Here is a 21528-nt window from a genome sequence, read left to right as displayed (position 1 = left end):
ATCAAAGAACGAAAACATGGCAAAGGATTTAAAGGACATCAAGAAGACCATGGCCCAGAATATAAGTGACATAAAGAAGATCCTAGAAGAGCATAAAGAAGACATTGCAAGAGTAAGTAAAAAATAGAAGATACTATGGAAATAAAAGAAACTGTTGGCCAAATTAAAAAGACTCTGGATATTCACAATACAAGACTAGAGGAAGCTGAACAACATCTCAGTGTCCTAGAAGTCCACAGAACAGAAAATGAAAGAACAAAAGAAAGAATGGAGAAAAAAAATGAAAAAATCAAAATGGATCTCAGGGATACGATAGATAAAATACAACGTCCAAACTTAAGACTCATTGGTGTCCCAGAAGGGGAAGAGAAGGGTAAAGGTCTAGAAAGAGTAGTCAAAGAAATTGTTGGGAAAAACTTCCCCAACCTTCTACACAATATGAATACACAAAGCATAAATGCCCAGCGAACTCCAAATAGAATAAATCCAAACAAACCCACTCCAAGACATATTCTGATCAGACTGTCAAATACTGAAGAGAAGGAGCAAGTTCTGAAAGCAGCAAGAGAAAAGCAATTCACCACATACAAAGGAAACAACATAAGACTAAGTAGTGACTACTCAGCGGCCACCATGGAGGCAAGAAGGCAGTGGCATGACATATTTAAAATTCTGAGAGAGAAAAATTTCCAGCCAAGAATACCTTATCCAGCAAAACTCTCCTTCACATTTGAGGGAGAGCTTAAATTTTTCACAGACAAACAAATACTGAGAGACTTTGCCAATAAAAGACCTGCCCTACTTCAGATACTAAAGGGAGCCCTACCAACAGAGAAACAAAGAAAGGAGAAAGAGATAAAGAGAATTTTAACAGACATATATAGTACCTTACATCCCAAATCATCAGGACACTCATTTTTCTCTAGTGATCACGGATCTTTCTCCAGAAGGGACCATAAGCTGGGACACAAAACAAGCCCCAAGAAATTAAAAAAAAAAAAAAAAAATGAATATACTCAAAGCACATCCTCCAACCACAATGGAATACAAATAGAAGTCAATAATTTTTGAACTGTAACTCCACTATTTACTTCCTACATGATAAAAAACACACAAACTCTAAGGACAAATCAGTGGTTTTGAACTCAATGTAAAATATGTAATTTTAGACAACTATATAAAGGTGGGGGAATGAAAGAGTATAGGAACATAGTTTATGTGCCCAATTGAAGTGAAGGTAGTATCAAAGAAAAACAAGATTGATAGGGATTTAAGAGGTTAATTTTAAGCCCCACAGTAAACACAAAGAAATTATCAGAGAATATAACCATAGAGATGAAAACTAGAGTTTGGGTTCAGAGAAATGGGGGAAGGGGCAATGGGGAGTTAAGAAATGAGTGTAGGGTTGCTGTTTGAGGTGAAGGAAAATTTCTAGTAATGGATGGTGGGAAAGAGCATTACAACATTCTAAATGTGATTAATCCCACTAATGGAAGGCTAGGGAGGGGGTGGAATGGGAAGATTTAGGCTGTATATATGTTTCCACAACTGAAAAAAGAAAAAAAGAAAAGAAAAAAAAGACAGTCTAACTAGACGACAATTGAATGCTAAGGATGAACTCGGATGGGACTGGAGGATAGAGGACAGGTGGCTCAAAGGGACACAGTTGAGACATAAGGAAAAGGAGATATAGAATGTAAGCATTGTATCATTGTTGAATCTCATACTTCTTAGCTGCGCTTAATGGAATTACATAAAAGAATGTTCTTGTTCATGGGAAGTATATACGTGAATTACAGTGTATGTTCAAGGATGTGTGCAGCTAACTCTCATATGTTCAGAAGACAGAGCAATAGATGATGGATGATAGATAGGGAGGGAGGGAGGGAGGGAAAGAAAGCGATGTGACAGCATGTTAAAGTTGGTGGATTGAGCTATTGGGGGAGGGGGGTCAGGGTATGATGGAATTCTGTGTATGGGGCTAGTATTGTTTTGCAACTATTCATGTAACTTTGAAATTATTTCAAAATAAAAAAAATAATAAAAAAATAGAATTTCAATAATACAGTAGTTTTAACAACTTACAAGCTGTGTAAATAACTTTCAAAATATCTATTCCTGTTACACTGCCAGAAAGCACAAAATAGTCAAATTCAACTAGATTTTCACTGATAGCATAATTTAAAATATCATCAGCAGATACTAACAGATCACTAGATTATCCTTCTCAAAAATATGATCAGCTGAAATTCTTTATCATCTTCTCTTTTTTGGTTATATGACCTGGAAGCAATCATCTAAAGGGAACTGGCAGTTGGGAAAACAGCAAAAGGAGATTATTCTGTTTCAAGAAACTGAGTACACTGCAAAGGCAAGAAATTTATAAAGCTAACACAGTCTCACCATACAATCCAGCAATCATACCCATCTGATTTGAAAACATACAAAAACTACTTGCAATTATTTATACAAGGCCACCCAAAACTGGACACAATCAAGATATTCTTCCATAGGTCAATGGGTAAACAAACTGTGGTACATCTATCCATGGAATATTATTCCGTGATAAAAAGGAAAAAAAAAAAAAGGCTACATACTATATGATTCCAATTATACGACATTCCGGAGAAGGCAAAATTAGAGATGGTAGAAAGATCAGTGGTTGCTGGGGGATAGGGAAAAGGGTTGAATAGATGAAGCACAGGAAAGTTTTTAGGGTGGTAAAACTATTCTATATGATACTGTAATAGTTGATACATGACACTACACAATAGTTAAAACCATAAGACCTTTACACCACCAAGAGTGAGCCTCAATGTATGCAAATTTTAAAAAATCATTTAGGAGGTCAGAGGATCCAAGGATGGAATGCAGAATCTGACAAAACTGTATTACAAATGTACAAAACAGCCTCATGAAGTGGGTGTGGGGATAAGGTGCTGACCTAGGTAACTTTGGAGATGCCCGGAGTATGTCAGGCGAGGCAGAAGAACCTGTACCAAATCGCTATACTCCAGCAGACAAAGAGGTTTGCCACAGGGCTTCGGGCTCACAATTCTGAGGCCACGGTGTCTCATAACTTCACTTTTTCTTATGCCTAAATAATATTTCATTGTGCGCAAGCATCATATTTTGTCTATCCATTCAATTGGTGATGGGCTTTGGGGTTGTTTCCAGCTTTTGGTTACTGTGAATAATGCTGCTATAAATACTGATGTACAAGTATCTGTTTGCAACCCTGTTTTTACTTTCTTTCGGTATATACCTAGAAGTGGGATTGCTGGGTCAAATGGTAATTCCATATTTAACTTTTTAAGGAACTGCCATATTGCTCTCCACAGTAGCTGCACCATTTTATAATCCCACCAACAATGCACCAGAGTTTCAATTTCTCCACATCCTCTCCCATACTTATTTTCAATTTTTTTAAATAACAATCATCCTTATTGAGTGTGAAGTGGTATCTCATTTTAAATTTGCATTTCCCTAATGGCTAATGATGTTGAGCATCTTTTCATATACTTATTGGCCATCTGTATATCTTCTTTGGAGAAATGTCTATTTAAGTCCATTGCCCATTTTTCAATTGGATTGTTGGTCTTTCTGTTGCTGAGTTGTAGGAGTTCTTTATATGATATTAAACGCTCATCAGATTTATGATTCGCACATGTTTTCTCCCATTCTGTAGGTTGTCTTTTAACTTTCTTAATAATTTTCTTCAAAGCACAAGTTTTTAATTTTGATGAAATCAAATTCATCTATTATTTCTTTTATTGCTTGTACTTTTGGCATCATTTCTAAGAATCCATCACTGAATCTCAGGTCATGAAGATTTGACCCTATGTTATCTTCCAAGAATTTTATAGTTTTAGCTCTGATACTATTTAGGTCAGCTCAGGGTTTTTTTTTAATTTTCCTCTACAAAAACAAAGAAGAGAAGAGAGGACCATATAGACAGGCCTTGGGGAAGGTCTCCAAATCCTGTGTCAAAGAGCCACTCTGCCTTGGAACACTCTTCTGATGGGTTTGTATGGGTCTTCTATCTGTAAAGATAACCTTATGATCAAAACCTTGTTTCTTCCCTAACTTCATTATATGAAAGATGTAGCTTACACTTCATTCATCTTCTTGCCATATTAAAAGTAAAAAGGAATCCATATAAATCAAGACCACTAGTATTACCATTTTCCTAAAGAAAAGCTGTGTCTATGCTGTTTACTAACTCAGATGTGCAGGAAATATATTATCTATCTGAAAAGGTAATTACTGTTTTTCAAAGTTAATTATACAGTTAATGATAAAGTAGTACAATTATTTTTCATTTTATGCTTAGTTAGTTCACATAAAAAGATAAGCAAGAAAAATGTAAGTTTGGATAAAACATGAAATGAATGCCTGAGAACCATGTCTACCCTTAAATAAGCCACAGAAAACCACTCACACACTGAAGTCCACCTTGCCGTTGCCCCCCTCCATTCTACAGACCATCTCCAGAAGAAGTTTTCCAAACTCATGCTTTTCTTTATAGATTTACCATATAGGTACATCCCTAAGCAACATATTGTACAGTACAGCTTGTTTTTTAAAAAGCTACACAAATGGCTTCATCATACATACATCTATTCACTTTTGACTTCTCCCTAAAATTGTCTTCCACCATTCATCCGTGCAGACACATATAGCTGTAGTTTATTCATTTTCCCACCTCATCTGATCCCATGACATCTAGAAACCATCAGGCATTCATCCATTCTGCTGTGGACGGACATGTGAATGAGCAATGCTGCCCTAACATCCCTAGACACGGCTCCTGGTCCCATGAGCAAGAGGCCAGTGGTTCCTACGTCTTCACATCTAGCAAAAAATGACCCTAGTTCTTGGTGAAATGGTAAAAATGGAGTATACTGCTCCAGGCCCTACCCAACTGTCCCAAGGTCTAAAGAAATCACTAACCACACACTGGTTGGTCCTGATGAAGGAGGGCATTCCGAGGAGTGAAACTGTTAGATCACAGGGGATACCTGTTCATAAGTTAATGCCAAATAATTGCCACATCACTTTCTAAAATGGTTGTACCAATTCACTCTCTCACCAGCACTATTTGAGAGTTCCCACTGCTCCCAATCTTTGCCAACATTTGGTATTATCACATTTTTAATATTTGCCCATCTAGTGACCCTAAAGTGGTATCTCATTCTGGCTTTAGTTTGTAGGACACTAATTACAGGAAGTTGAGCATCTTTTCACTTTTATTGGCCCCTGTACATTTTCTCCAGTGTGAAATGCCTGTAAATTTTTTCATTATATTTTACTTTAGGTTGTGTATACTTTTTTTTTAAGTAACATCAGATAATTTTTGATATAAACAAACAAAAGAAACAAACTTATTTTAAAGCAAATCATCTATAATTAAATTGGAGAATTAATATTTTGGGAAACAGCTTTTGCCATAGTCTATCAGGAAAATATTCACCTTCTTCTAAAGTAGATTCATTTCTAAAGCTTATAAATTCTAATTACCTTTATTTAACATATGAGAAAATTTTATATTTTAAAATTTTATTACTCTGGGTATAAATATAGTTATTTTATAGGTAATTTTAGAAACAAACAAAAAATAAATAGTAGAAATTAGAAAGAAACATTAAATGTAAGCGAGTCTTGATTCCCATTCATAGTATGTTTAAATGGAAGAACAGACTTACTTGTCACTATCCAAGCAAAATTTCACTTTAGAATTAATTAAAGAAAAGAAATATAATATTTATGCCTTAGAAAAACTATGAAAAATTACAGAAAACTAATTTCCCAGGCCTAAGACTCCCTCTCCTGACCAAAGACATCAGAAGAGCTAGGCACAAGGGTCAGCCACAGCAAGTGGCCCAGCCCAGGAACCTGTTTGTCCCTGCAGACCTGGACTCCCTCTCTCACTGGCACATGGGTGTGGCTGGGCAGCACCAGCCAAGGGCACCCCACCATAATAAACAGCCCAGACCAGAAAGCCTCCTTGGGCCACAAGCCTGAGATTCCCCTCTCCCACTGGGTGACACCAGGCTGGCCAAGTGGTTCCACAAAGAGGCCACATAACAAGTGACCCACCCTGGGAAAACTCTTTGCACCCAGGGGCCTGACTCTGCTCCTCCAAAGACACAGGAGGGTCCCACTACATTGAGAGTCAGGCAAGGGGAGCCTCTTGCTCCCATGAACCTAAGACTCCCTATCCCATTCAAAGACACTGGGAGGCCGGCCTGGGAAAAACCCTTTCACCCCTCAGCATGAGCAGGGGCCGGTGGGAGCACCAGTGACACCATAAAAACTAAGCAGACCAAATTAAACAGCTGAGGCTGTGAAAATTAAACTGTCATTGGAAGCATAACCACCAAGAGTGGATCCGGACCTGTATGATAAGCCTAAATAAGCTAACTTCCAGCTAAAATAAAAGACTTAAGTAGTACCCAAAGTCTCCAAACACAATAGGCAAAATAGCAAGAATATAAGTGAAAATCATCTGTCACACTAAGAATCAGGAGAGTCACAACTTCAATGAGATGAAACTATTGTCTGGGGCCAAAACCAAATGAATCAGATGTTGGAATTACCTGATGAGGACTTTAAGGCTGCCACAACAAAATGCTTTGACAATCACAAGTTATCTTAAAACACATTAAAAATAAAATAAAAATCTCAGGAAAGAAATGACAGTTATAAAACATGGAAAGTATAGAACTAAATAATAATATTAATGATGTTTACAAAAATCACTACATAAGCTCTGTAGTAGAGTAACTATGACAAAGAACAGAATCAATGAACTGGAAGACAGAAAAACCAAAATTACCCAATATGAACAAAAGAGAGAAAAGAGACCAAAAAAAAGCAGAGTCTCAGAGAACTGGGAGTATAACAAAACATCTGATAGTTTTGTCATCAGGGTCCTAAAAGGAGAGGAGAAAAAGGGCAAGGCTAAAAACATACTCAAAGAAATAGTGGTTGAAAACTGCACAAATTAGGAAAATGAAACAAATCTACAGATTAAAGAAACTTAGTGAACCCCAAACACAATTAAACTCCTGAGAACTGATAACCAAGAAAAAGCTTGAAAACACCGCAGAGAAACAGGAGGAACACAAATTTAAATGGCAACAGATTTCTCATCTGAAAGAATGAGATGCACAAAGTGTTTCAAGTGTTGAAAGAAGAAAAACAAAACAAAAAAAAAAAACAAAAAAAACCAAGCCTGTCAACCAGGATTCTATATTTAGCAAAACTATCCTCCAGGAATAAAGAAGAAATAAAGACATTCTCAGACAAAGGGAAACTAAAAAATGTGTCACTAGCACACCTATCCTTTAAGATCGACTAAAGGGCTCCAAAGAAAAAGGAAATGATAAAAGAAGGAAGCCTGAAGAATCAGGAAGGAAGAAATAACAGAAAAAGCAGAAATTTGGGTATATAGATGATCCTACTCCTGTGTTCTATAAATAATGTTTCATAGTCAAAATAAAAATTATAACACCATGTAACTCTTAAGTGAGGAGGATGAAGTGGTAAAATGCTGATACAAATAGACTGTGAGGACCGACATATATATTGAAATACCCCAAGAAACATGTAAGAAAATTATACAAAGAGTTATACACAAAAACACTACAAATAAATCAAGATGGGATCCTAATAAATATTCAAGTGACTGATAAGAAAGCAAAAAAAAAAAAAAAGAGAGAAACAAGAAAAAGAAGAAACAAGAACACAAATATTAAAATGGCAGACTTAAGATCTAACATATCAATAAATACCCTAAATGTATTTGATTGAAATAACTAATCAAAAGACATCAAAATCAAAAGAACTGATATGAAAACCACAACCAAACTACATGTTTAGAAGACACTCAAATTATCTTGATATCAAAATCACACAGTATTTAAAAAAATGACAGAAGCATACTTCCCATGAACTTAGGAAAAAGTAAGTCCTCAGGAAAATAAAAAGCCAATTGAATTCAGCTAAGCCTAAAAACAATTATACACCATGATGAAGTGGGATTTACTACGGTATGCAAGTCTGGGTCAAAATGTAAAAATCAATCAATATAATTCACCGTATTAACAGGGTTCTCCCAGTGCCCGCGGACCATGACAGAGCAGGCCTTTATGATGCCAGGCCACAAACCACACCTGCACCAAAGCCCTGGTCCAGCAGAGGACCTCCAGGGGGCTGGCCGTGCTCACTGTGCTGCATGGCTCAGACTCCATGAGAAAAGGGTTAACCATCGTCGATGACATCACCATGGCAGATGTCCTTGACAGTGGCAATTCTTGGCAATTCTGCCCATTTAACCTTAACGAAGAGGTCGGAGTTGAGCATCACAGTAACAAAACTCCACTGCAGGTCACTTACACAGTATTCAAAATGTGTGTTCATGGATGCAGATACTTTGCTCCTAGCAAACAACGATGATCTTTTGGGGAGAGAACTGCCCATGGCACCAGACGCAGGGTGGCCTGATTGCTTCAATTCTGGAGTCTTTATCAACCTTCAGTTGAAACACACGATCAGCTCTTGCACCTTGCTTCCAAACAAGGCAGTTTTGATGGTGGAGACCAGAGTTTACTGAGCATGTTTTTAGCAGCTGGGCAACAGAAATCAGAAAGCACCTGCCATTTAGTCATAACCTAAGCAACATTTCTATATACTCCTAACTCCCAGCACTGAACGTGTTCAGTGTAAATGCCAAAGTTGTGCATTGCCTGGGACAAATCAAACTGCGGCATTTGACACGAAAAGTGTCAAAAGTGATGCCCATGATCCTACCATGATTCATCCCCAGTTTCTCCACCTATGGTGGGACATCTTTACTTCCCACAATGTGGCCTAATCAAAGGCTCCCTCTCAATCCAAAATGTGGACCACGCCTCCAGAGCTGAATCACATCTGCACCTTGGGGAGATCCCAGCTGCAGCACGCACAGACTTTTGCAGCCTCAGAAGAATGGAAGGAATGGTGGGAACAGGGCCAGGCGGATTACCTGGGAACAGATTCCTTTGACAACATTAAGAGGAAACAAACTTGACACTTAGCCTTGAGTAGAAACATTGCCATTTTCCTGTGAACATATCTACTTCATGGGCACTGTTTCTGATACTTAGTGTCTAGAACTTGGTTAAGGAGGTTTGTTACAGTTGCTGGAGGCTTTCACTAAAACTCATTAGATGAAGGGTTTTTGCAGAACAACAAGTGAGAAATGGACAAAAGTTATGAAGTAGCAATTCCGTTAGGTGGACAGTGCTCTGCTTTTTAACCCTATAATATTCAGTTAATATTTCAGAAAATCTCAGTTAATGCTGACTGCCAATATATGTGGTAAGGGAAATTCAACATTAAGCTATTAAGACGGCTATATCAACTCCTAAAATGTGCAGAGCCAGGCTCTAAATCAGTCTCCCTTCAGAACAAGGACACGGCACCTGTCCCCTGCTTGCTTGCTGCACCGTTCACTAGACCTGCGTTTTAGAATTGCCCAGAAGCTGCCAGAGTGACTGTAATTCTGCTTTCAGGTAAAGGAAGTACATAGTACTGCTGAGTGATTCATAAACTTCAACAAATGGAGTTAAGCCATTTTACTTTCTAGTCTTAGTGCCTAAAGATGTTCACCAATTTTCTTTGTACAGTAAGGCGGCATGTTAAAATGCTTTTGTTCCTTCTGTACATCCAAAAATAGCAGAATGTTCTGTCTGCAGTGGTACACTATATGAGAAATAAAGACTTACTGCCAAAAAAAAAAAAAAAAAGGATAAAGAAAGATGAACCTAATTTTAAAAAGGGACAAAGTATTTGATAAGACATTTCTCCAAAGAAGATATGCACATGGCCCATAAGCACATGAAAAGATGCTCAACCTCATTAGTCATTAGGGAAGTGCATATCAAAACCAACATGAGATACCACCTGACATCCACTAGGATAGCTAGAATCAAAAAAACAGATGATAAGTGCTGGCAAAGATGTGGAGTAATTGGAAACCTCCTAAATGGCCGCACCTCCTAAAGTGGTGCAACCACTTTGAAATACAGTTTGGCAGCTTCTCAAAGAGGAAAAGTTACCATACGATACAGCAATTCCATTTGAGGTATATTCCCCAAGAGAACTGGAAAAATATGTTCATACCCAAACTTGTACACAAATGCTCACAGCAGCATTATGAAACAACCCAAACATCCATCAACTGATAAATGGTTAACAAAATGTGACGTGGCCATATAATGGAATGTTTTTCAGCCATAAAAGGAAAGAAGCGTGACTATACTAGAGTTACATAAGTGCTTAACATTAAGGAAAGTTGGGAAAAGGTTATGTGTGAATTCCACAGCATTTCTGCAACTTTTCTGTAAATCTAAAATTATTCCAAAATAAAGAAGTGTTTTAAAAGCAAAAAAAAAAAAAAAAAAAAGTACTACAAGGCTACTGTTTGGATGAGCCTTGAAAACATTAGGCTAAATGAAAGAATCTAGACACAAAAGGCCACAAATTTTAGGATTCCATTTATATGAAATGGCCAAAATAGGATAAATCATAGAAACAAAAGTAGATTAGCAATTTCCAGGGGCTGGGATAGGGAGAAATGGGGAGTGGCTGTTAATTTGTAGAGGGTTTTTTATGGAGGGGGGGGTGATGAAAATATTCTGGAATTAGATAGTGGTGATGGTTAAAAAGCTTTGTGAATATATACTAAAAACAACTGAACTATGTACTTTATAAGAGGGTGAATTTATTATATGGGAGTTATAAATCCATTTAAGGAAACAGGAAAAAATGCTAGTTCATAGTTTTGTGTTCTATTCCATAAATGCTTTCTAAAAAGTTTACATGAAGCAAGTATTTTAAATACTCTGTAGTTGTGGGCAAAACATAATCTCTACTACAAATTACCATCAAGCTTTATGGTTCTTTTATGTAGAAAAATTCATTTATGGGGGTGCTTTGAAGGGAAGAGGAAGGGAGAGAAGGAAAGAGAGAGAGAAGGAACAACAAATGATAAAGCAAATGCAGCAAAACATCAACAATGGGTGAATCTGGGTAAAAAGAATGTGGATGCTCTTTATTCTTACAAGTTTTCTGGAAATTTAAAAATACTTCCAAATAAAAAGTTTATTAAAAAATAATTTATGCAAGACTTATGAAAACTCAATCTTTAAATGCACCCATTCTCATTCAGTCTTTTAAAACTCCATATATCAAGCCATAGTAGATTCATTTATTTAATTATGTAAAGTTGGAAATACTGGTTACAGAGGTGGTAGGTGGCCTGACCCCACCACAGATTAACTGTAACAGGAATGAAAAGCTGCTGTGTGTGACTACTATGGTGTTGCAGTCATCTTAAAAGTTAACTGAAATGATACACTATTGCCAACCCAGCTATAGTACCTGGATTTTATCTTGTGTGTATTTCCAGCATGCAAGCATGTATTACAAGATTACATAGCACATATTTGCTATATTTGCATTGCATACAATGTGTGTATACATGTACAATACACATAATCACTTTCTGTCAGGGAAGTAATCAGCCCTACCTTATCAATATAGTTTTTCTCAGATGTCTAAAGAAGTGACCAATATAAGAAACAAGAAAATGGAGAACAAATTAACTCCAAAGTAAGCAGAAGAAAGGAAATAATTAAGAACATAAATGAATGAAATGGAAAACAAAAAAACAGAAAAATCAAAGAAGATTAACAAAATTAACAAAATGCTACTACAATAATCATAAAAAGAGAGAGAAGTATTATGAATATAAGAAATGAGACTCTAGAGACAATTACACTTTCTATAGACATTAAAAGGTTACTGAGGGAATATCATTAAACAATTTGTCAATATATTCAATTTGATAATTCAGATATTATGACCGTCCAAAGTCTCAAAATATCAATGGTCATTCAAGAAAACTTAACATGAATAGACTATATGCATTAAAGAAATTCATTTCATAGTTAAAAATCTCACAAGGAAAACTCTAGGTCCAAAGGGATTCTCTGAAACATTTAAGGAAGAAAAAATACCAATTCTATACTAACTATCCAAGAAATAAAAAAGGAGGAGAAACTTTCTCACCTTATTTCATGAAGTCAGCATTATTCTGACACCCAAAAGAAACGCATTAAAAGAAAACAAAAGGGGGAGGGGGGGACAAGCCAATCCCTCATGGATATAGATGTAAAAATTCTTATCAAGATTTAAGAATATCTAATTCACCAATGTGTAAAATAAATACATCATGACCAAAAAGGGGAAGGGGTATCCCAGTAATGCACTATTGGTTTAACATTTCAAAAAAAAAATCAATACAATTCAACACATAAGACTAAAGGGGAAAAAAAAAATCTCAAAAGATGCAGAAAAAACATTTGACAAAATTCATCATTAACTCAATAAAAAAAGTCTTGGCAAAGTAGGAAAAAAAGGAACTTCCTGAAGTTCATTAAAAGGCATGTACAAAGGACTGGAGAAAGACTGATTGCTATCCCACTAAGATAAAGAACAAAGCAGAATCCTTTCTCTCACCACTCCTATGCAACATCCTATTGAAAGTCCAAGCCAATGCAAAAAGGTAAGAAAAAGAAATAAAAGCATTCAATACATCAATATTGTTAAGACATCAATTCTCCTGGAATTGATTTAGAAATTCAAAACTATCCCAATCAGAATCTCAGCAGGCTTTTCTGTAGAGATTTACAAATGTATTCTAAAATTTATATGGAAAAGGACCCAAAATACTACAAACAACTTTGAAAACTAAGAATTTGAGGATTTATACTACCTAATTTCAAGACATATAATAAAGTTATAGTAATCAAATCATTGTAATATTGATACAAAGACAATGAAAAGTAGAACAAAATAGAGATTCCAAAAGGCCTAAATAAACGAGCATGCATTACTTGTTCATGGATCGGAATACTCAACACAGTCAGTGTCAATTCTCCTCCAATTAATACACAGGGATCACCTAATTGCCTATCAATATCCCAGCAAGGCTCAGACTAGTAGACACAGACAAGCTTATCTTAAAATTTACATCGAAAGACACATGTCCTAAGACAGCTGAAACAATCTTGAGAAAGAAGAAAAAGCGGGAGGAAAGACATTAACAGCCTTACTATATAGCTCGAGTACCTCAAGACAGTATGGTACTGGCAGAGGGAACAAAACAGAGAACCCAGAAACACACCCTCACAAATATAACCAACTTATTCTGTCAAAGGTGCAAAAGCCCTGAAATGGAGGAAGGATGGTCTTTCCATTAAATGGTGCTGGAGCGAGTGGACATCCACAGGCCAAAAAAGGAACCTCGCCTCAAATCTCATACCTTACATGAAACTCGAAATGGATCATGGATATAAATCATGGATAAACAAATTGTGGTTTATCCACATAATGAAATTCTACTTTGCAGCAAAAAGAAGCAAACCACAGAAATATACAACATCATGTATGAATCTTAAAATAATTATGCTGAGTGAGAGAAGGCAAACTAGAAATATCTCTGTCAAAAAATGCAAACTACGAAAACTCAAAATGAAATAGATGACCTGCATACTACTTTAGTCATTAAAGAAACTGAATCTGTAAATAAAAATAAAACTCAGAATAAAACACAGGAGAAAATCTTCACCATCTAGGGCTATGAGAAGAGTTCTTCGATTTGACACCAAAAGCACAACCCAGAAAAAATAAAATTTAGAAACTGTGTATCATCAAAGTTAAAAACTTTTACTTTGTAAATGACCCTTTTAAGAGAATGAAAAGACAACTGCAGACTGACAAAGGACTAGTATCTAGAATATATGAAGAACCCTCAAAACACAGCAGTAAAAAATACACGAACAATCCAATTACTAGACTCACCAAAAAAGATATATGTATGGCAAATAAGCATATGAAAAATGCTCAACATCATTAGCCATCAGAGAAATGCAATTAAAACCACAATGACATATCACTACACACCTATCAGGATAGCAAAAATAAAAAAATACTGGCAACACCAAATGCTGACAAGTATGTGGAGAAAATGGGTCACTCATAAGTGACTGGTAGGAGTGTAAAATGGCACAGCCACTATGAAAAGGTTTGGCAATTTCCTAGAAAACTAAATATATAACTGCCTATCATAAAACCCAGAAATTACACTCTGGGGCATTTATCCCAGAGAAATAGGAACGTATGTGCATGCAAAGCTCTGTAAATGAATGTTCCCAGGGGCTTAATTGTAACAGCACAGAACTGGGAAAGCCCAGACAGCCTTTACAGGCAGATAGTTCCACAAACTCTGGTCCATATAAATTTGGTCCTCATTATTCACAGGTTCTGTATTTGTGAATTCACCTATTTGCTAAAATTTATTTTTGCCCCCCAATCAGTATTTGCTGCACTTTTGTGGTCATTCACAGACATGTACGGAGCAGCAAAAATCTGAGTCACTTGCTGTGCACATCCCCACGAGATCAAACAAGGCAAGGCTCTGCCTTCTTAAGTTCTCAGACTATGAACAAATATCCTTTTAGCAGTAAACTTAGTGCCCATTTTCTCATTTTTGTGGGTTTTGTTGGTGCTTCTGCTGTTTAAATGGGCCCTAAGCATAGTGCTAAAGCACAAGAGGGCCAGATGGGCCACCAGAGAAGACACCCGTGTGAGGTCAGCTTCGTCCTGGCTGCCCGAGTTAAAGGTCAGGCTGCGCATGTCATGGAACGGGCTGCAAAGGACCTGGATGGACAGTGATTCCAGCCCTTCTCCACTGTTCCCAGGCAGTCCGGGACTGTTGCAAACTGACCAAGGTGATTGAGGCCAAGGGTACAGAGACAAAAGAAGAAAAAAAAATCATCAAGAAAATGTTGCAAAAGCCAAATGAATAAAAAAAGACTGAAGGAAAAAAAACAAGACTCTGCAATCATAGGAAAAGTTATTCAGCTTTCGAAGGACCATTAAAATGTCTTATTATTTAATAAAGGAAGTCTGACCATATGAAAGAATCATGTTAGGTCCAACTTCAGTTCTATAGTAATTTTAGGTGTGGATATAGAAATTTGTTGGTGTTTATTGACAGTTACTATAAATTAGCATTTAGTATACTACAGATTCTTTATAGCTTAGTCTTTTGCCATTTTGCAGCCTATGTACTAAAATGAAAACTTCCTATGAAGAAAAATGAGTATTTCAATATAAACTCTATTCAAATAATGGCTTAAACTGAGGTATCATTCTGGACAAAGGAATTACTAATGTTACAAATCAGACTGTCCTCTCTGAAGCAAACAGCATACTCTGGCTTAAAAGAGATACTTATTTCTTAGAACAGCATTCTGACTTCATTAAAGTAAAATAATGTTAAGGAGCACTCCTGATTTCTGTACTGTTCTAATTTCTGCCCTGGGATGCTACTGGTAATGTAATTACCAGACATGCTACACTCTTTTTACCTGAGTTTATACCAAGTTCTTGTACAATCTCGGGTATGTGGTAACACCCACTGAACCCAACAATGTTTGTCCATATGAACACTGCCATATTCTTAGAGATGACTTCCTGAGAAGAACAAAACTGTGATTTAAACCTTTAAGTAGAAGTGTCAAACATTGTAGTACCTTGGAACCAATTTATTCTTGCTTGTGGCTAAGTACAAATATGAAATAGTTAAAATGTCTCATCAGATAGTTTGATGATTATATAAATATCACTTATTTTTTATTCCATTCTTTAAGTCATGTGGTAGTGATCTATACTTTGATCAGAGTTTCAAGGTTAAAACTAAAATTTCAATTTATTTCAAGGAACTCTCACAAGTAACAGTTAAGGCATACTCCATAAGTGGTAAAAGAAAAAGAAAGGCTTAAAGTTTGGAAAAGTTTTCTTGGGGACAGGAGTAACTGGGATGAAAATAGATAAATGAGAATGTTTTATAATTAAAAGTAAAGAGTTAAAGGTTGTTTTTCCCATTTCTTCAGTAAGTAGTGTAAACTGGAATTTTTTTTTACTATTAAATATGACTTTTATAAATGCATAGTCCAATAATTTTATTCACTATCAGTCTTTAATAGCTTCTTTACTTATTCCCCACCTTGGATATAAATTTAAACAATTGTCCAACAGCATCAATTTAAAAATTAAGTTAGATGTTTGAATAAATGTGAGATTTTTTTATAAAGAGAAGAAAAAATTAAAAGATGTCGAATTTGGCAGGCCCCAAATCCAGTAATGTCTTTTAAAAACACAAAAGAAATTTAAACCCTACTTTGCCCAAGTACTTAATGTTTCATTTAAATATGAATTTTAGCTCTATTATGAATTTTAATGGTTTCAAGAAGACAAACCTTTTATTTATGTATCTCCCTTTTACTTTTGGTTACTCTATATAAAATGTCACTATGCATACTTTTTCCCTTCTAGTAACTGGGCACAAATTCTAACTGACCTCTAGTCTGCCCTGGTTAGCTTCAAAGCTCTAGGGATATCGTTTTTAGCACTGACCACTGACTATAAACAGAAGGTACAGGTTAACTCATAGGACAGGGGGAAGAAGGTTACTTTATGATCTCATTGTGGGGGTGAGTCAATTTCAAACCTAAATTTAAAAAAAGAAACATGTTACCTCTTCAGAGGTTAGGAAAACAATGTGTTGTAAGTGTTGAATCTTCTATTCCAAAGGACAGACACTTCCTGTTTTGAAAAGGTGCTGGAAAGTTTACCACCTGTTGGCATGGCTGCAAGAAAGCAAGCAAGTGAGGAAGAAAGTTTTAAAACTAGGCCTTCCAAATGCCATTAGCTAATGCCATCATATGCACTCTGATAATTTATTAAAAAACGAGAAAACTTTTAACTGAAAGCTACTGCCTGGAGTACTGTGCCGTGGGCTAACGTGGCACCTGCCCTCAAGAAGCTCACGGACTATGACAGAAGAGAGAACAGTAAATCAAGTGCTGGTGGCTCCAGGCGCTCTGACGCCACAAATTCAGCCACACGGGGTTGGGGGTACCTCCCAGTAGTGGTTACATCTGAAGGACAAGTGGGAGTCAGCAGATGAAAAGGAGGGTGAAGTTGGGCATTCCTACCAGAAAGTGCAACAGTGCAAAGGAAATTGCAGTACTTTCAAAAACCAAAGGACATTACATAGTCCTAAAATTCAGAGCGCATTGAGAGGTGTTAGAAAAGAGGGTGGCAACGGAAGCAAGGGCTGAGCCACACTCTCTGCTAAACCTGGAAGCTGTGTAACCTGCCCCAGGTCACACGGCTGGCAAGCGGCAGGGTTACAACGAGATGTGCCTCTCTGCAAAGTTCAAGCTCAAGCTGCCTCTCAGTAATAGACAGGAAAGTAAACCTGGCAGAACCCCCGCTTCTATATTTAAACAAGGCCTCCCAACAACATCAACTTCTTGAAGTTAGAGGAAGTCCATGATGAACTAGAAACTGATCAACAAAACAGCAGTTCTCAAAGTGGGGTCCTTGGACCCCTGCCCCCAAATCACCTCAGTACTCAGGAAAATGTGGATTCTTGGACCTGTACCCAGACATATGAATCACACTCTCTGAGACTGAGCCTTAGGAATGTGTATTTTATAGTGACACACACCACCTCTGAAGGCTACTGAGTTAAACAAAGCCAGGTGATGACCAGATGTGAAGAGGAGTATGAAGAAACAAAATAGTCAAATCACCTTTAAAAAGAACAAAATTGGAGAATTTAAAATGCCTCTTTTAAAACCTACAGTAATCAAGACAGAGTGGTACTGATAAAATGAAAGATATATACATCAGTGTAATAGAACTGAGAACACAGAAACAGACACACACATATACTGGTCAATTGATTTGCAACAAAGGTGCCAAAGCAATTCATTAGGGAAACGAAAGTTTTTTTCAACAGCCGAGTATCCATATGCAAATAATGAATACTGACTCCTAGCTCATACCATACACAAAAATTAACTCAGAATGGATTACAGACCTAAATACAAAAGCTAAAACAGTAACGTTCAGAAAAAAATGAAGTAAATCTTTGTGACCTTGCAGTAGGCAAAAAGTCTTGTAAGATACAAAAAGCACAGAACTATAAATGAAAATTGGACATCATTAAAATTTTAAACATTTGTTCTTCAAATCACTAGTTTAAAAATGTCTAAAAACACTGTAAAGACTGTTTTTAAAAATGAAAAGGCAAGCCATACACTGGGAAAAAATATTAGCAATACATGTATCTGATAAAAGAATCATATCTAGAATATATAAAGAACTCTCAAAAGTTAATAAGAAAATGCCATAAAAACTGGATGAAAGATTTGACTAGACACTTCACCAAAGGGGATCTATAAATGACCAAGAAGCATACGAATAGCCCAACATCAATAGTCATTAGGAAAATGCAAACAATATCATAATGAAATACCACCACACACTAGAATGGATAAAATGACTGACCCCACCAAACGTTAGCAAAGGTGCAGAATAAGTGAAACTCTCACCCACTGCAGATGATGGTTTGGCAGTTTAATGAAGTTAAAAATAATCTTAACATACAACCTATTAATCCCACTCATAGGTACTGACTTATGAAAAATGAAAACATTTGTTCACAAAAAGACTTCTGCTTGAACATTCATAGATGCTTTAATCACAGTAGCCAAATACTTGAAATAACCCAAATGTTCATCACAGGTGAATGAGTCAATAAACTGTAGCACATCCATTTAATGGATCACTACTCAACAATAAAAAGAAACAAACTGATACACACCTGGATGTATTTCAGAAGTATTATGCAAAGTGAAACAAGTTAAGCATAAAAGTCTACATACAGTACGATCCCATCTATTTGAAATTCCAGAAAAGGCAAAATGAATCTAGCACTTACTACCCGCCCCACCCCCGGGGTGATCTCATTCAGTCGCAGAGCAGCCCAGCGGGCAGGCACCTACCCTCCCACCCTCCCACCCTCTTCGGAGGCTGCAGGGAGCTGACTGTGAAGACTCCATAACCTGCTCCAGGTGGCACAGGGTGAGGGTGGCATCCAAAGGCAACTGCACGACTCGTCTCTACCCAGAGGCAGGAGCCAGGTTCCTCACGCAAAGTGAGGGCTGATCGCTTATCAGGAGAACGCGTGCTTGTCTTACAGACTTTTTCCAGGAGCGTTCGCAGATCTCAATTCAGCCACTCCTGCCTGTTGCTTGCAAGGAAACAGCACATTTATCAGGGCGGTGGCAGGAGTGAGAGTGGCACAGCACAGTGCAGCAGTGTTCTGACTCCCTGTGAAACTGGCTTACGGGGAGCCTGACCTAAGACCCTCATTGTTCTCTCTATTATACAAGCTGACCTGACCGCAGGCACGTGCAGTCAGCCTAACTCCTCCCACGCCACACACCACCCTGACACCTACCTTGAAGCCCACCCTGTAATCATCTGCTTATGCCTGTCTCTTTAATAAGAAAATCCTGGAAGCCAATGACTGTGTCTTACTCATAAACTTCCCAGAGCCCAGCAGTATGTTCAATAAATATTAATTGCATGAATGACATACCACTGATAGAAAACAGGAAGCATAACTTAAAACAGTACAGTGTGTAAATTCATTCCTATTTGAGTACAGGATGGAAAGTTTGAGAAGGTTCATTGATTTAAATTGCCGGGGTACAGACCAACTGACAGAAAGGGAGAACGGAATCAAACAAAAATAAAAGTATAAAGGCCATGTGGAAATAAGGAACTGTATAGATAATTTGTTAATTGTCTATTATCAAAAATTGAATACTCACTAATCTGAAGCATACTAGAGGGAATTTTTTAAGAGGGTTGATATTGGGGTGGGGATGAGAGAGAAGCTGATGCTGGATAGATTTATTAAGCATCCTCAAACCCAAATTTAACCCCCTCAAATAAAATACTTATATTCTCTTCTAGTGTAAGAAGAAACAGACTCTCAGAGGAAGTAACTTGCCCACAGTCCCCAAGCTAGTAAATACAAAAGCCAAGGTTTACATCCAAGTCTATATGAATCCCAAACCATTGCTTTTCTTTTTATCATTCCTTCCTGCCTTCCCACATAAAATGTCCTATTAGAATGTCTTGCACCTTTTTTTTTGTTTGTTTTTTGGAGACTTTCTCCTGAGCCACAGACACACCATGACAAAGCCCTAAGACCCAAAAGTGGGCTACTTATTCCAAGCAAGGTCAGTTCACAATCTGTTGCTTCCTTGTGGATACCCCAGATTTTATTCAAAGCTCAACATTCTGCTTGTCGGGAAGAACAGTCTCCTGTAACATGAGTGCACTTGCAGGGGCTCCCCGCTGAGGCCTCCTGCACCGCCCGCTCCCAGGGCAGATACCCCTGCCCACAGCGCCTGGCCTACCCTGGCACCCACTGTAACTTGTAGCTCAAGAGTCTGTCTGTAGCCCTGTTTGTCCCACCATACTGGAGACCCTTGGAGGGCCAGAACTGTGTCTTTACCTCCTAGACCCAGACTGGGACACGGCAGCAACCGAATAAAAATTGTTGAATTAATTTGCCAGCGTTCAGTCTAGCCTGGTGACCAGATAGGAGCAGAGGTGTGATGACCAGAAAAGGGCTCAGATGGTCTGCGCTTAAAATAAAATAAAAGACAACGTAGTGTTTCAGGACTTAAATTTTAGGAAACCAGCATGAACTGAGATAAACATGGGGATGGCCCTGAACCAGCCCCTCGGTGTATAATTCAACTTTCAGTTGGGCCAAGATCTGCTGCGCACTTGCCGCATCTCAAGCATGATGCAGAGAGCACGGTGCCACCCGTGCCCACCTTTAATTAGTGCTGTGAGCATGAGTCCCCCCACCCCCCAGAAGGGAGATGTTCAGGCAAAGCATCCGTCCTCAGGAGGATGCACTGGGCAGGGCTCAGAGGGGACTGTACAAAGCAGGGGCGACTCCCAACAGCTTCCCCTGGCCTCTGAGTCCACAGGACAGAGACATGACCCTAAAGCAAGCTCACACTCCCCAATGCACCCACCCAGCCAGTTTTGTACAGCATTTCTCCCTATTAAGAATAAGAAGAATAGGGCAACATTTATATTAGTTAACTAGCTGACAAAACGAATTCACTCTATAGTATGATTTGTTCATGCTACCAGGCATATGTAAGCTGAGCCTTCTCTCTTCAGTTGCACAAAGGCTCTGAGGAGAAAACACCCTGTGCATAGTTTCCTATCTTAAGGCCCCCTCCCTAAAGATACCCTGAAGGTGGGAGGTGGTAGTTAGGCAGGTGGGGTCTGTTCTGGGGACAACTGTTGCTGTATCACTAGTTTCTCTCCAGGCCTCACTGAGGTCTTCCTGCCCACCACCTTCCTCCCTGCAGCCCTCCCTCTGCTAGCCTCTTACCTCCCCTAACTGTCTGCAGACACTCAGGTGCCTATTTTAGAAACTTTCAAACACTTTTCCTTTCAGATCCTAATGATGACACTTTCAGGCAGCCGCGGATATTCTGGAATGCATCCTTCATCCTTCAG

General features: G+C 37.8%; 1 protein-coding gene and 1 pseudogene across 2 annotated transcripts in view; one reads left to right on the top strand and one right to left on the bottom strand.

Annotated features, from left to right (window-relative positions):
- Positions 1 to 21528, bottom strand: part of TMEM131 (transmembrane protein 131) — a 210113-nt gene that overhangs the window by 162290 nt on the left and 26295 nt on the right. The window lies entirely within an intron of this gene.
- On the top strand, positions 2972 to 9073 carry LOC119512779 (annotated as a pseudogene).

This window comes from Choloepus didactylus, chromosome 17 (genome assembly GCF_015220235.1).
Source record: "Choloepus didactylus isolate mChoDid1 chromosome 17, mChoDid1.pri, whole genome shotgun sequence".
Classification (NCBI taxonomy): Eukaryota; Metazoa; Chordata; class Mammalia; order Pilosa; family Megalonychidae; genus Choloepus; species Choloepus didactylus.
Note: the sequence above shows the minus strand (reverse complement) of the source record. Positions and strands in the feature narration are given on the sequence as shown.